Below are 12,102 nucleotides of genomic sequence, written 5' to 3'. Positions count from 1 at the left end.
AATAATTATGGCTGATAAGGGTAGCTTGTAAGGAGGCCAGCACCTTCTGTGACCATGAAAGGTTCTAATGATTAACTATTATGGAAAAGCTAGAAGCACATTCTCCCCTTTCTTCGAAGTCACACCCGACTGCTCTCCCGCATCGTTAACTTCAGCGCTGCCCTGACAAACAGCAGACCGCTGTGCCGGGGCTGTGCTGCTGAGTGGGAACCAGCTTTAATTCAGGGCAGCCTCTGGAATATGAATGGGGAAGGTGGTTGCTTCTGAGAAGGGCACCGGTGGCAAAGTGCTGTGTCTGCCCAGGTGCCTGGATCTCCTGGAGTTAACTCCTGGGGGAATCTGTACCGCTCTTGGGGAAACCGTGGGGGATTGCTGTCCCCTATATGTTGTAAATGAAACCCCACCATGCAATAGGCTCATGTGTGGGTGAGTGACAGAAAGCTGTGCGGCTTGAAAATGGATTTGAGGAAAAGATGCAAGAGGGAGGAGAGGGGAAATCTCCTGTGCTTTGAGTAGGTGCAGCAGCGTATGGCTCAGGTGCTTCAGGACAGGTACACCGACACACATGGAGTGCAGCTTCCCAGGACCTGGCCTGGAGACTGTTTTTGAACATCTCCTTCTTTCTGTTTCCTTATGCAATGATGAAAACAGCAGATGTCAATAAAAACAGCTCTTGCCAATACGATGTTGAATTGACAGCCTGTGGGTATTCCCCTGCTGCAGCATTTACAGCGCAATATGGCACTAATATTTTGCCTTGCTCGTGCTGCGTGCTCTGGCTTCCTAGGCTCACACAGGAGAAGTGAGCTACCACCGTCAAAACTTCCGTTCTTCAGAACTGGGAGTCGTGGTCCAGACTGGTGAGATCCCATCTTCTAAACCACTTTGGCTCCATTTACAAGGTGCTGTAAGCACAGGCTTGCACCTTGTGGAAATGCCGTGGGAAGATGAAGAGGCCACAGACCCTGTTAGGATTATATGATGGTGCTCAGGATAAATGGGATGAGATTTGTATATTCTGGCTCTGTCGATTCCTAGGGTTGGCTGAGGGGATGCAAGCGTGGGGACCACACAGCAAGCTGGCCTTGCCTCTAGTTGAGTCAGTGCTTTGCAACATACCGCAGAGAAAAGTGCCGTGTTTTGTGTGATGGTTGTTTCTTCTGTCCACAGCTCCGCCTGTAACAGCGAGGGCAGAGCCGTGCCCAGTGTTTGGCAGGCACTGAACTAGCAGTCTCCAGATTCACTCCATGTAGGGAACTGGCCCTGAGTATTAAGACAGCGATGGTATTAAATATAGACAGTAGGAATGGCACCAGAGCGATAGTATGAATAGACTTTCCATTGCAACCTTACTGTACAGCTATTATTATAGTGTTTGCTAATTGATTTTACTTGATTAATGCTAGCTAATTAATTTTTATTAATTAAGTCTCATTTAGTGACTTGTATGGTTAGGCACAGCTATAAACCTCTGCACAGTCTGTCTGCAATTAGCACAAATTTTCCCTGGTCAGAATTGCCCCCAGCAGGACAAGGTGTTGTCAACCCCATGGACCCACTGTGGTGGACCCACAGGGCATGTAAAGGTGTGCCATCGGGCCAGGGGGAGTGGGGGCAAATCCATGGGCTGTTGCTGGGCCTGTCCACAGACTACGGGTAACTCCTGTGTTGGTCTGCGTTGCTGTATGTGTTGGATAACCTTGGCCAAGATACAGACTCCATCATCATTTCTGAGAAAATTACGTCATTAATATATCGTCTGTAATCGATAGGCCATGGCCCTGATTCAGCAAGACACTTAAGTACATGGCTAATATCCATCACATAGTCTGGTACCTTGATGGGTTGCTTTTTTTTTTTTTTTAAAGAGCCTGCTTTTGCATTTAAAATTGGATTTGTGCTAAACTGAGTCTTTTGTGCCTACAAAGAGCATCAGCCGTGGCCTGACCACGAGGTGCCATGTGCTCATAGTATAAATAGGATCTCAAAGGTGGGAGATGCCATCATCCAGAGAACAAAAAGCTAATGAAAGCCAAGAAATGGGAGAGACCACTACCAAGTGGTGCATTTGGCCTCTTGTTTCCATCCTTACCCACACAGAAGGTTGATGCAGAGATCACAGATTAGGGAGTGGAAGGTGTGAATTTGGTTAAATTGCATTTGGCTGTCCTTAATGCTGGACAAGCACACAGTGTCCAGGAGGCAAGGGGAGAGAGAGGACTTGCTTCTGAATGGGCAGAAAAGTGGTTGGTGATTTCTTACAATACATACTGGGGGCTAAGTAGGACCTCTGACTTATTTTCCATGTACAACTTAAATTAATCCTTACAAGGCCCTATGTGATTTTTTTTTTTCTTAACAAATATATATATTTTTTAAATCTGTAATTTTATTTAAAAGTGTTTATTTTTTTATTTGAAGGATGAGTTAGGAACAGTTGTGAAGCAATTGTTCATTAGGCTTGTAGCTGGGTTTCATTTATTTTTAGTTCTGTTCAGCTTGGATAGCTTTTAATCAGTTTAATACTTATTCTCTTGTTTCACTAGTTGTTATTTATTCCATTCAGTTGTGTATCTTACAAACATTCATTTCCCCTCACAGATCTCCTATAATGACCCCTAGAAAGCTGAGGAAATGAAGACAGTTTGAAACCACCTTAAGAACATCTTCTAGTCACCGCCTTGCATGTTAGGAGCCTGAGCTATAGCAAGCAGCAGGACTGGGATCCTCCAACCACTTCGATGCTTTTGAGAAATTAACTCTAAACTGTATTTAAGTGCTGCAGTAAACCCAATTAAGTAAGTACTTAAGCAGAAGTACATGGCCTGTCTTGCCCTTACTTGACAAACCATATGCTGGGAGTTCAGTTACTACCCTCAGGCTTAGGGAATGGCTGGAGCCGTTCACCTGCTGGGAAGCTTTGCCGTAGGTGTGTAGCAGGGAGGGAGAGTCTGAGCTCAGGTGTTGAGCTGGTATCACCTGGAATTATTCTGTTGACTTGGAGGGAAGCGGCATTATGATTTATGCATCCATCAGAGGTAGTCAGCAATGGTTTGGCTTTTATTATTGCAGCACCCAGTGAGGAACCGTGGGGATTCCAGGTCACCCTGCAACATGAAGGCAGCCACGTCGGGCCATATGCTGTGTCTCTGTGTTATGTAGCGGGGAGACAGAAACTTTCTCAAGTCACTGAGTTTTTGGCAGAGCAGCACCAAGGCCGGGTGGCTGAAGGGTGATGCACTGAGCCATGCGGAGAGCCAGGGGTTCAGCCCTGCCATGGTGAGCCCTGGCACAGGGGTGGGTGCAATCCTTTGAGCACAACCGTATGGTTTTGGGGTCCCAGCCATAAAGTCAGAGCTTGGTCACACATCATGGACCACCTCTCTCCTTCCTTCAAACAACTTCCTTGCTGTGACCTGCTTTGGCTAGGGCTTGATCCTGACCTGAGAGGGGTCAATACCGAGGTCAGCACTGACTCTGCCCGACTCTGCCGCAGACCTTAAAGCCTTGGCCTCTCTGCTGAGCCTCTCCAAGGAGCTGCAGTGCTGACTGCATTGCTGATGGCTGCCAAATACGCTATTTTCTATCCCAGCCTCACACCATCATCGTCCCTGCTCAGCAGTCCAGTCTCCCTGGTTACATGACTGCAGAGCGAGGACAGGCATGGCACAATTTTGCCTTATGTTCATTGATCCTGGCTTAGTGCTCAGTGTTTAACATGACAAAAGGCTGTTTGCAAAGTCACGGCAATTAAATTCTCTAATGTCCTATTTTTTAGAGGAGCTGAGTCTGGCATGTAAACGGATCACAGAAGTAGTCTGTTTAACACTGTTCCTTTTTTAAAGGCAAAGCAGACTTGTTGCAGCTCCACAGGTGAGATCCATGAGATCCTCAGTGGAGGTGGCCCAGGCAAACCCTCGATAAACAGGGTCGGCCTGATCTTCGTGTCAAGTTGGTGGCCACATTGCATTCCTCTAGCAGAGCACAGCTAGTGAAAATCTCTGAAATGGCAGAGATAACAGTTGATGTTTAGGAACAGATTATAGGGCACTAGCTGGAAGTCAGTCAGGAAGCTGTAAGATGCTCCTGTACTCCTACAACACAACAGCAACAGGCAGACCACTGCCTGCATGTGCTGCTAAAAAGACATCTGTGGCTTTAGTGGATTGTTCCACCCAGGCATGGCTTGTCTTCAGTGCCCTTTGAAGCTGGGACTTGGAGACTGTAAGCAGCTTCCCTTCTGCTCCCAGCCATGACCATCCAATTGCTATGCTTGTGAGGACTAGAGAAAATGTGAGACAGTAGGAGCTGGAGATAGAGCAGCTGTTGAACAGCTTTGCTAGAGCTTGTCTTGAACTGAACCACTTTATGGTCTCAATCTGGTCCTGGATTGTGCTCATATGGGAACTACCCCCTGCCCAGCTTTCCACTGCCATGGCACAAGGAAGAGAGATCTACTTAGCACCAAACCCTTCATCCTTTCCCAAAAAAACATTTTGTCTGGTGGTACTGACTGCTATAAGGGTTAGTGTGCCTAAGAGGCTTAAAGCAGAGCTCACATGCCCGTGAGTTAGGTGGAGTTTGAGGGTCTCTCTTCAGCATGCATAAAACCAAATTAAAAAATCAAAAGCCATCCTGCCCTAGGGCCAGCTGTTCTTGCAGCACCCTGCCACCTCCCACCACAACACCCTGCAGAGCTGGTACAGCCGAGGCACTCTCGGTTCCTCTCTTGTGGGGTGGCTCTAAGGTGGTTTTGCAGCTGATGAGTATTTCCCTGGGGGAACTACATGTAAGGAGCTACGGTCATTTTGCTCGTAGCTGGAGCTGATAGCTGAGCTGAAACCAAGTGATTCAGAGTTTGGAGAGTGATTCAGCTCTGGGATAAGCTTCCCTAACTCTGCGTTCAGCTAAATCCAAGGGCATTGCTCTGGTTTGAGACTTAAGTTAGTATCGTTCATCTCCTGAAGTGGTCAGACGTGATGTGATGTATCCTGGGATAGATGGTTTAGTTTAAATGTGGATGAATTTGCTAGTGTCTCAGTACCTTGGCTTCTGTATGCCACCTTCCTGTGATTTCAGTGGCCTTGGGGTCAAGCACCTAATGATGATGGGTGAGGGGTCCCTTCATTGCTTAACACAAATCTAGAAATACAGCTTAGTAGATGATTGGATTTAGAAGCTGAAATCAGTCCTCTGCTGCTTTTTATTTAGCTAAGCATCCCTGCTGAAGCACCAAAGTGTTAAAGGAAAGTGACCCTCTGTGGGCTATGGGAGGTTAGGCCACCAGGATGAAGTGTGGACTATACTGGAAGGAATAAACATGAAGGGATCAGAGCCTTGTGCCACAGCTGGAGATGGCTTGTGTTGACTTTGCTGAGAGCTGTTTGGTGCTGTGTGCTGGGGGACAGTGTCTGTGTCATAGGTGGCACCAGCTGTTGGGCAGTTGTAAACTCAAAACGAGAAAAGCACTGTAGAGCCAGGAGGGCTTTTTCAGCCCTCTAAGCATCCCCTCCTTCACAGTATGGAGGAACAAGCCAAGACCAGCCAGGAGGGGCTAGTTATGTAGTGAAGAGGAAATGCTTCGTCTTTGAGCCTGACAGCCTTCAAAGCTTTCACAGTGCTGGAATTTGCCTTAAAAATGGGGAAAAAAGAGGATTTCCTGGGATTAATGTTTCCCAAACTTGGTTCAGCATGCCTGCAGTTCAGAATAGAGCTGGCTGTTTTCATTTGGTTGAGAAGTTAGGAGAGCCTGGCAAGGCTGGACATGAAGTCATGCATTCGTGGTGTTTATGAATTCTCTTGTGAATGTATGGAAAACATGTATCATTATTTCAACTCCTCGTGCTGGAAATAGTGCAAATAAATGACTGTGAGTCAGAAGGTGAATCAGTGTAAGTTAGGTCTACTGCCAATCTTCTAAGAGCACAGGCATGACATGGGGAATTATTTGGCTAATTAGAGCAGATGTTTGAGCATTGAAATCCAGTGTTTTCAAAGGAGCCTAGCAGAATTAGGTGCCTAAGTCCTGCTGTCAGTGGGGGGTGGGTACATACTTCCTTTAAATGCTCATCTTAGCAGAATACCCAAGACATTTTATTCAGATGTTAAGGGAGCGGCATTTCCCCTGGGTGTGTGGGCAGCGTGTTCCTAGGAAGAGGGACAAAACACCTTTAGACAGAAACCTACAGCCTGAACCAGCCCCTGCTAATGCCTGCTTCAGTCCTCCACTCATGCTGGAGCATAGCAGAAGGACTTAAGACGCTCACTGGAGGGTGTGAGTTGGAAGAACCCTCTGGCCCCAAGAGCATGATGCCAGTGTGGTCTAATGGTGGCAGCTCTGTCCCACAGTCCTTGCCAAAACCACTTAGAGAGGACATCTAAATGTATGAGCGATGACACGGCCCAGCATAAAATGCGAGAGGTCAGGCAGAATTAGGATGGTTTCTGTTTGCTCCGCTGATGTGCAAAGTGACTCTTGTTTATCCAGCAGTAAAGTTGCACATTTCTCAAAGGTGAGCTGCATGTTGGAAGTGTTCATCCAGACACTGATGCTTCCAGCAGAATGTGCTGCTGTGTCCCCGATCGCACGGCCACCGTAAATCTTTGCAGCCTATTGATTTCCACCCCCCTCCCCTTTCTTTCCTCCTGTGGGCAGTGTGCATGGACTGGTGCTGGGGATGTCAGCTGGGCAAGAGTTAAGTGCGGTCATGGAGCTGTTGGCTTACCTTTGAAAGCATAGTGGGAGACATGTACTTCTGATCTTGTAAAGGATCCTGTTTTCTTGCTGGCAGCACAGCCTGCTCCAATTAGAATACAAGGACTGAAACAAGGCCTGGAGTCAGTCTGTCCCCTGCTGCGGTGGTGGCACTGTCACTGCTTTTGTGGTAAGTAGGGCAATTTCAGTGCCAGTCACTTCTCTGAATACAGCCTTGCAAAGACATGTGCAAAGTCATTGATTTTTCTTTAGCCCCAGCATGTTTTCCCTCTGTGAGATTGTGGAGCTGGCAGGACAGCCCTGCCTGCAGAGGATTTGCTTCCAGTTGGGCTCCAGCCAGGCAAGACAGGAATCCTAAGTGCTCGCAGCTTTATGGCTCATCTAGAGCAGCAAAGCATGGTGCTTTCTCCTGCAGTTCACCCTCTCAGCACAGAGATGGCCCAGGGGAATTTTTTGCCTTTTTTTCTATTAAGTCGGTTTACCCAGGGCAGGCAAGGGAGGAATGGAAGCATCTTCATCAAATGGGTGTGATGGTCATGTGCTGAAGGCCTGGCAAAGGCTGTTGTGTGAGGTAGTGCGGACACACACGCACCAGAGGTGGGAGCGTTACCTGGGATGCTACGCTCTCTGCCACCAAAGTGCCTTCACGTGGTGGGCCGGGAATTGAGGTGAGGGGGGTGAAGTGACGTGAGTGGAAGTGAGCAGCAGGCTTGGGAACTCAGTCACATTCCCAAATGGCAAGGTTCTCCAGTGTTGCAGGGTCTTCCCATGCTGCTTCTGTTCTTGGGAGCTTTTCAGGCCAGTCGTAACATCTGTGTAGGTAACAGCCCTTGATGAGACCCTCTTTGACGGACTTGTTAAGGCTATGCCTTGAAGCCATGTACAAATCTAGCACCCTTTGGCAATAAATTATGCATCAGGGAATTGTACTGTAGGAGGACAAACTCCAAAGGCTGCTGGAGGGTGCCAGGAGCTTGTTGTTGAGAGGGAAATCTCAGCCTGACCTGAAATCCTTGCTCAGGAATCACTTGCTGCTGTAGTGAGTAGGCAGGACCCTACTGAGATCCCATGCTGTGTTACACAGGAGGTCATCCAATGCATCTTCCAAACCCAAGACTTTTAGTTGCTATCAGGGAATGAAGCCTAGGCCACCCCAGTCTCCCTGGCTCTGCTTGTTTCCCAGTGAGAGACCTATGCCCAGTTATGCCATTGAATTCCTGCATGGCTTACGGGTCCCAGCCTGGAAATTCAGCGGCTAGAACGGACCAAGCAGCTTACTTGAAATCCCTACACACCACTCCGTAATTAAGAACAAGAGAGAGATTTGCTATTAATTAGCTTTCATTGACCCACTTTTGACCCTCCAAATGATGTTGTGCTGCACTAGGTCTCTGAGAAGGCATGTCGTCCTCTCTGGGGAGAGATTAATCTTCATTACTGCTTCTGCATTAGCCTGGTGCTCTTTGTTAGTTTCTCATTAACATTCTGGCAGATCGGAGCTGCCAACGGAGGAAGTAACATAAACATTCACACAGAACATTGTTAGGAAAATGCGGTGCTTTCATATGGTACAGTAATGGCCCAGGGCACTGCTGCCCAGGCATGGTGGCAAGGCCCTGGCTGACTCAGATGGGCTGGTAGCAACAAATGATGGTCATGGATAGGATGGCATGTGCAGCAGGTCATGTTAAACCATGTTGGTTTTGTTCTTCTCTTCACCTAGACTGGCATCTCTCTTGATTGTCTCATCTGCGTGTTGCTTCAAGTCACTGGAGTTTCTGGGTCCTGCTTTGGTTGAGTTCCCACTGCCTCCTGTTGCAGAACAGCCCCTGCCTAACTCCGTGGAAGGATGCAGCTGTAACACTGGGCACTAACTGAGGTATGAGCCCAGATTTCCTAAGTCCTATTAATCAGAATACAACCCTGTGGTTCTTCACCCAGGATGAGAGGGGAGGAATCCAGCAGAGGCTGCGACAGCTATTTTACCAAAGCAAGGAGCAAGTGGAGACCCTCCAGCAGGTAGCCTTAAAAATAAATTCCAACTGATGTTTATCAAAAGAAAGGTCAGCACCAAGAAATCATATTGTTTTGCTGCTCTGTGACCTCCCTGTGGCATCTAAATTAGGAGAGAGGCTTCAGTTATTTTCCCTCTACTACACTCATATGGTGTTGCAAAAGCTTGCTTGGCTATTGTCCGTGCCATGGTCCTGCTATGAGAACAACACTGCTAACAAGGAATAATGGTATGGTGTTTGTTGCGAGTCCCAGCTGCAGGTCACAGAGGGCTTCTGCTCCCCTAAAGGAGTGACTCTCACAGCCCATTCTGCAGGGGGATAAAATGAATCATTTCTAGTGACTTGCCAGGATTCGGTGAATGAGTCAATGGGCAAGTCAAGAGGCCAGGTCTCCTGGTTCCCAGGACTGTCTCATGTACTTGGCTATGGACTTTGGAGAGCAGAGCACATTGCTGGAGTCACCTGGAAGTGGTGTGACAGACGTAGAAGTGCAGCCTGCTGTCCTCTTGCAGCTACTTCAGGATCCCACGAATCATTGTCTGGAAGTGATTCATTTCTTTACAAGTGCTGCAAATGAGATATGCATCAGGGTTATAGTTGCATAACAGTCTGTTGCAATGTTACGTTGAGTTTCATTGAAAGCCTAAGGTCCTGGATCAAGGGATTGTCTCTTTTCAAGAGCGCATCACAGTTGCTGAAAGAACCTGCTAAATGCAGTCCTTGAAGGCTCCAAAAATTCAAAGGGAAATAAAGAGAAACAAAAACATATATTTAAAAAAAAAAGAAACCAACCATTGCTTTTAGTTTTCTTGCATATGCATTTGGAATGTTTGGGACTGTTTGTAACATTGCTGGTAGAGGCTGCTCTGTGAATTTGTGAATGGGTTGCAAGTGTCAGTGGCTGGCTAGATTAGCAAACACATAATAGAACAGAATAGACTATTTCAGTTGAAAGGGACCTACAACAATCATCTAGTCCAAGGGCTGACCAAGTTAAAGCATGTTGCATTGTCCAAATGCCTCTTAAACACTGACAGGGATGAGGCATCGACCACCTCTCTAGGAAGCCTGTTCCAGTGTTTGACCACCCTCTCAGTAAAGAAATGCTTCCTAATGTCCAGTCTAAACCTCCCCTGGCACAGCTTTGAACCATTCCCACCATTCCTATCACTGGACACCAGGGAGGAGAGATCAGCGCCTCCCTCTCGGCTTCCCCTCCTCAGGAAGCTGTAGAGAGCAATGAGGTCGCCCCTCAGCCTCCTTTTCTCCAAACGCTCCTCACAGGACATTCCTTCCAACGCCTCCAACAGCTTTGTTGCTCTTCTCTGGACACATTCCAGTACCTGAACACCCTTCTTAAATTGTGGGGCCATGACTATACACAGTAGTAGATCTGACTCACCCAATGGCCTTGGGATATGGTGGCCCTGTCCCTTAGCTTGGACCAGAAAAGAGCAAGCCCTGTTTTCCATGGGCTCAGGCAGAGCTGAGGGGTGTAGCCAAGGACCTGTGCGGGTGGGAGGTGTGAGTGGGCCCACCTGCATCGCCCGGGGCTGCGGCTCTGGGCACGGGCAGGTGCTTGGGATTGGGACGTTTTATTTTGGGCAGCAAAGGTAGTGGTCAACACCCCAGGCTAAGTACTCAAAACAGGAGGCTGTTTTCACTCGGGCACCAGAATGAAGTTAAGCTACAGGATGCCCATGGATTTTGTTTCTGTGCTTGGGAAGATGAAAGTCCTCCAAATACAGGCAATCCCTTCCCAAAGCGGTTGTAACTTGAAGAGTGTAACGTCTCAACACCAGTTAGACTGAGGTAAAGTGGGAAAGATGGGAAGGAATTAGATGTGATGCTTTAAATGTGTCTCCATGTCACTGGCAATAACTTGCCTCTGGTGGAACAAGAACCTGGAAAGCTGGGAAGAAGCAGGTTGCAAGAGAAATGTAGCAATTGTTTGGTCAGCTAGCCTGAGGAAGCTCAAAATTATGAGAAGTGCCTGTGTAAACATGAGAGGTGTTGCCTGCAAGGGAACCAGATGGAACCAAATCTAGTTTCAAGCTATTTCCTCCTTTTCTCACCTACCTGGAGTGCCCCAGGTCTTTGCAGTTGCTTTGTAAGGTTGTTGGTGCAAGTACTTGGGACTTTTCAGGGTGTGCAAACACAATCTTCAAATCTATTGCTTGGATTCAAAGTTTCGCTGTTTGGACACATCAGCTATGTGGTATGTTCCTAATCTCCAAGTGGATGAGGGTAGTTCTGATGATCAGGTTGGAGAGGTAAATACTCACCACTACATATTTCAATGTTACTTTGAACAAAGGGCTAAAAAATGTGATTTATTGTCTCAGCAAACATTCCTGCCAGGGAACATATTTGCTAGATTGTTGGCGAAAAGCTAGATCTGGAGGGATGTGAACTCGCTGCAATGTAATTTCGTTTACACATTTCAAATACATGATTGAAAATAATTTTGCTTTCTGCTCTCTGTGCCCCAGTGGAAGCTGTGCCCTAACAAGGGGAAAGGAGTTTCCTGCCAGACTCAAACAGAACTTAACCTCTGTCTTAGCATGAACTGAAGGACTGGACTCATTCAAACTGGGGTTGGGAAGACAGGGCCTTTTACCTATGGAAAACAGAGTGAGCTTTTCCAGTGGTAGCGTGCTGTCCAGGACTCTTAATGGTAGTTTGAAATACTGCTGCAGTGCTCAGTGGGAATTTTGGGGGAACCTTTGGTCAGCTGCATTTCCCATAGTGTTGTACTGGTTCACCCCTTCGCCGGGGATGGAGGCTGTGTCTGACAGATCTCCAAATGTGCTGTATCGTGGGGGATGTCGCCTGGTGAGAGAGAGACAGCGGAAGGTAAGGCAGGCAAGCCACAATTTCCAAGAAATATCCTGGCCATCTTTCCATATGCAAAACATTTTTGGAGGGCAAAACTGTAGTTTTTTCATAAAACAACATAGTAAAAAATATCCCTGCCTTACTTTTCTTGTTCAAGCCTACCACAATGGAAAACTTGTGATCATGCCTACCTATTAGTCGCATCACATTAATTACTGTAGCATCCTAAGCCATTGATCATCAAACATGGCCAATTTTGGTCATTGCAGGTATTTTCCCATTAAAAGAGAACCTTCACCCTAATAGGGTAGCAGTCGCAACATTAAAAAAAAATAAGAATCCCTCAATGAGATGAAATACACAGCTGGAAGGGGTAGAAATAGCACTGGCAGATGAGACGCTGCAATAAGGACTTGTCAGGTGGGGGGTGTTGAGATCCAGGAGGTAGGTGCAGAAAGAGGAGAGCTGGTACATCTCCCAGCTGCAGTGGCTGAAGATTAGGTAAAGGCAGCATATGTCAGAAATGTCTAGACA

This window comes from Aquila chrysaetos, chromosome 20, assembly GCF_900496995.4.
Source record: "Aquila chrysaetos chrysaetos chromosome 20, bAquChr1.4, whole genome shotgun sequence".
Classification (NCBI taxonomy): Eukaryota; Metazoa; Chordata; class Aves; order Accipitriformes; family Accipitridae; genus Aquila; species Aquila chrysaetos.
This window is presented reverse-complemented; position numbering follows the sequence as displayed.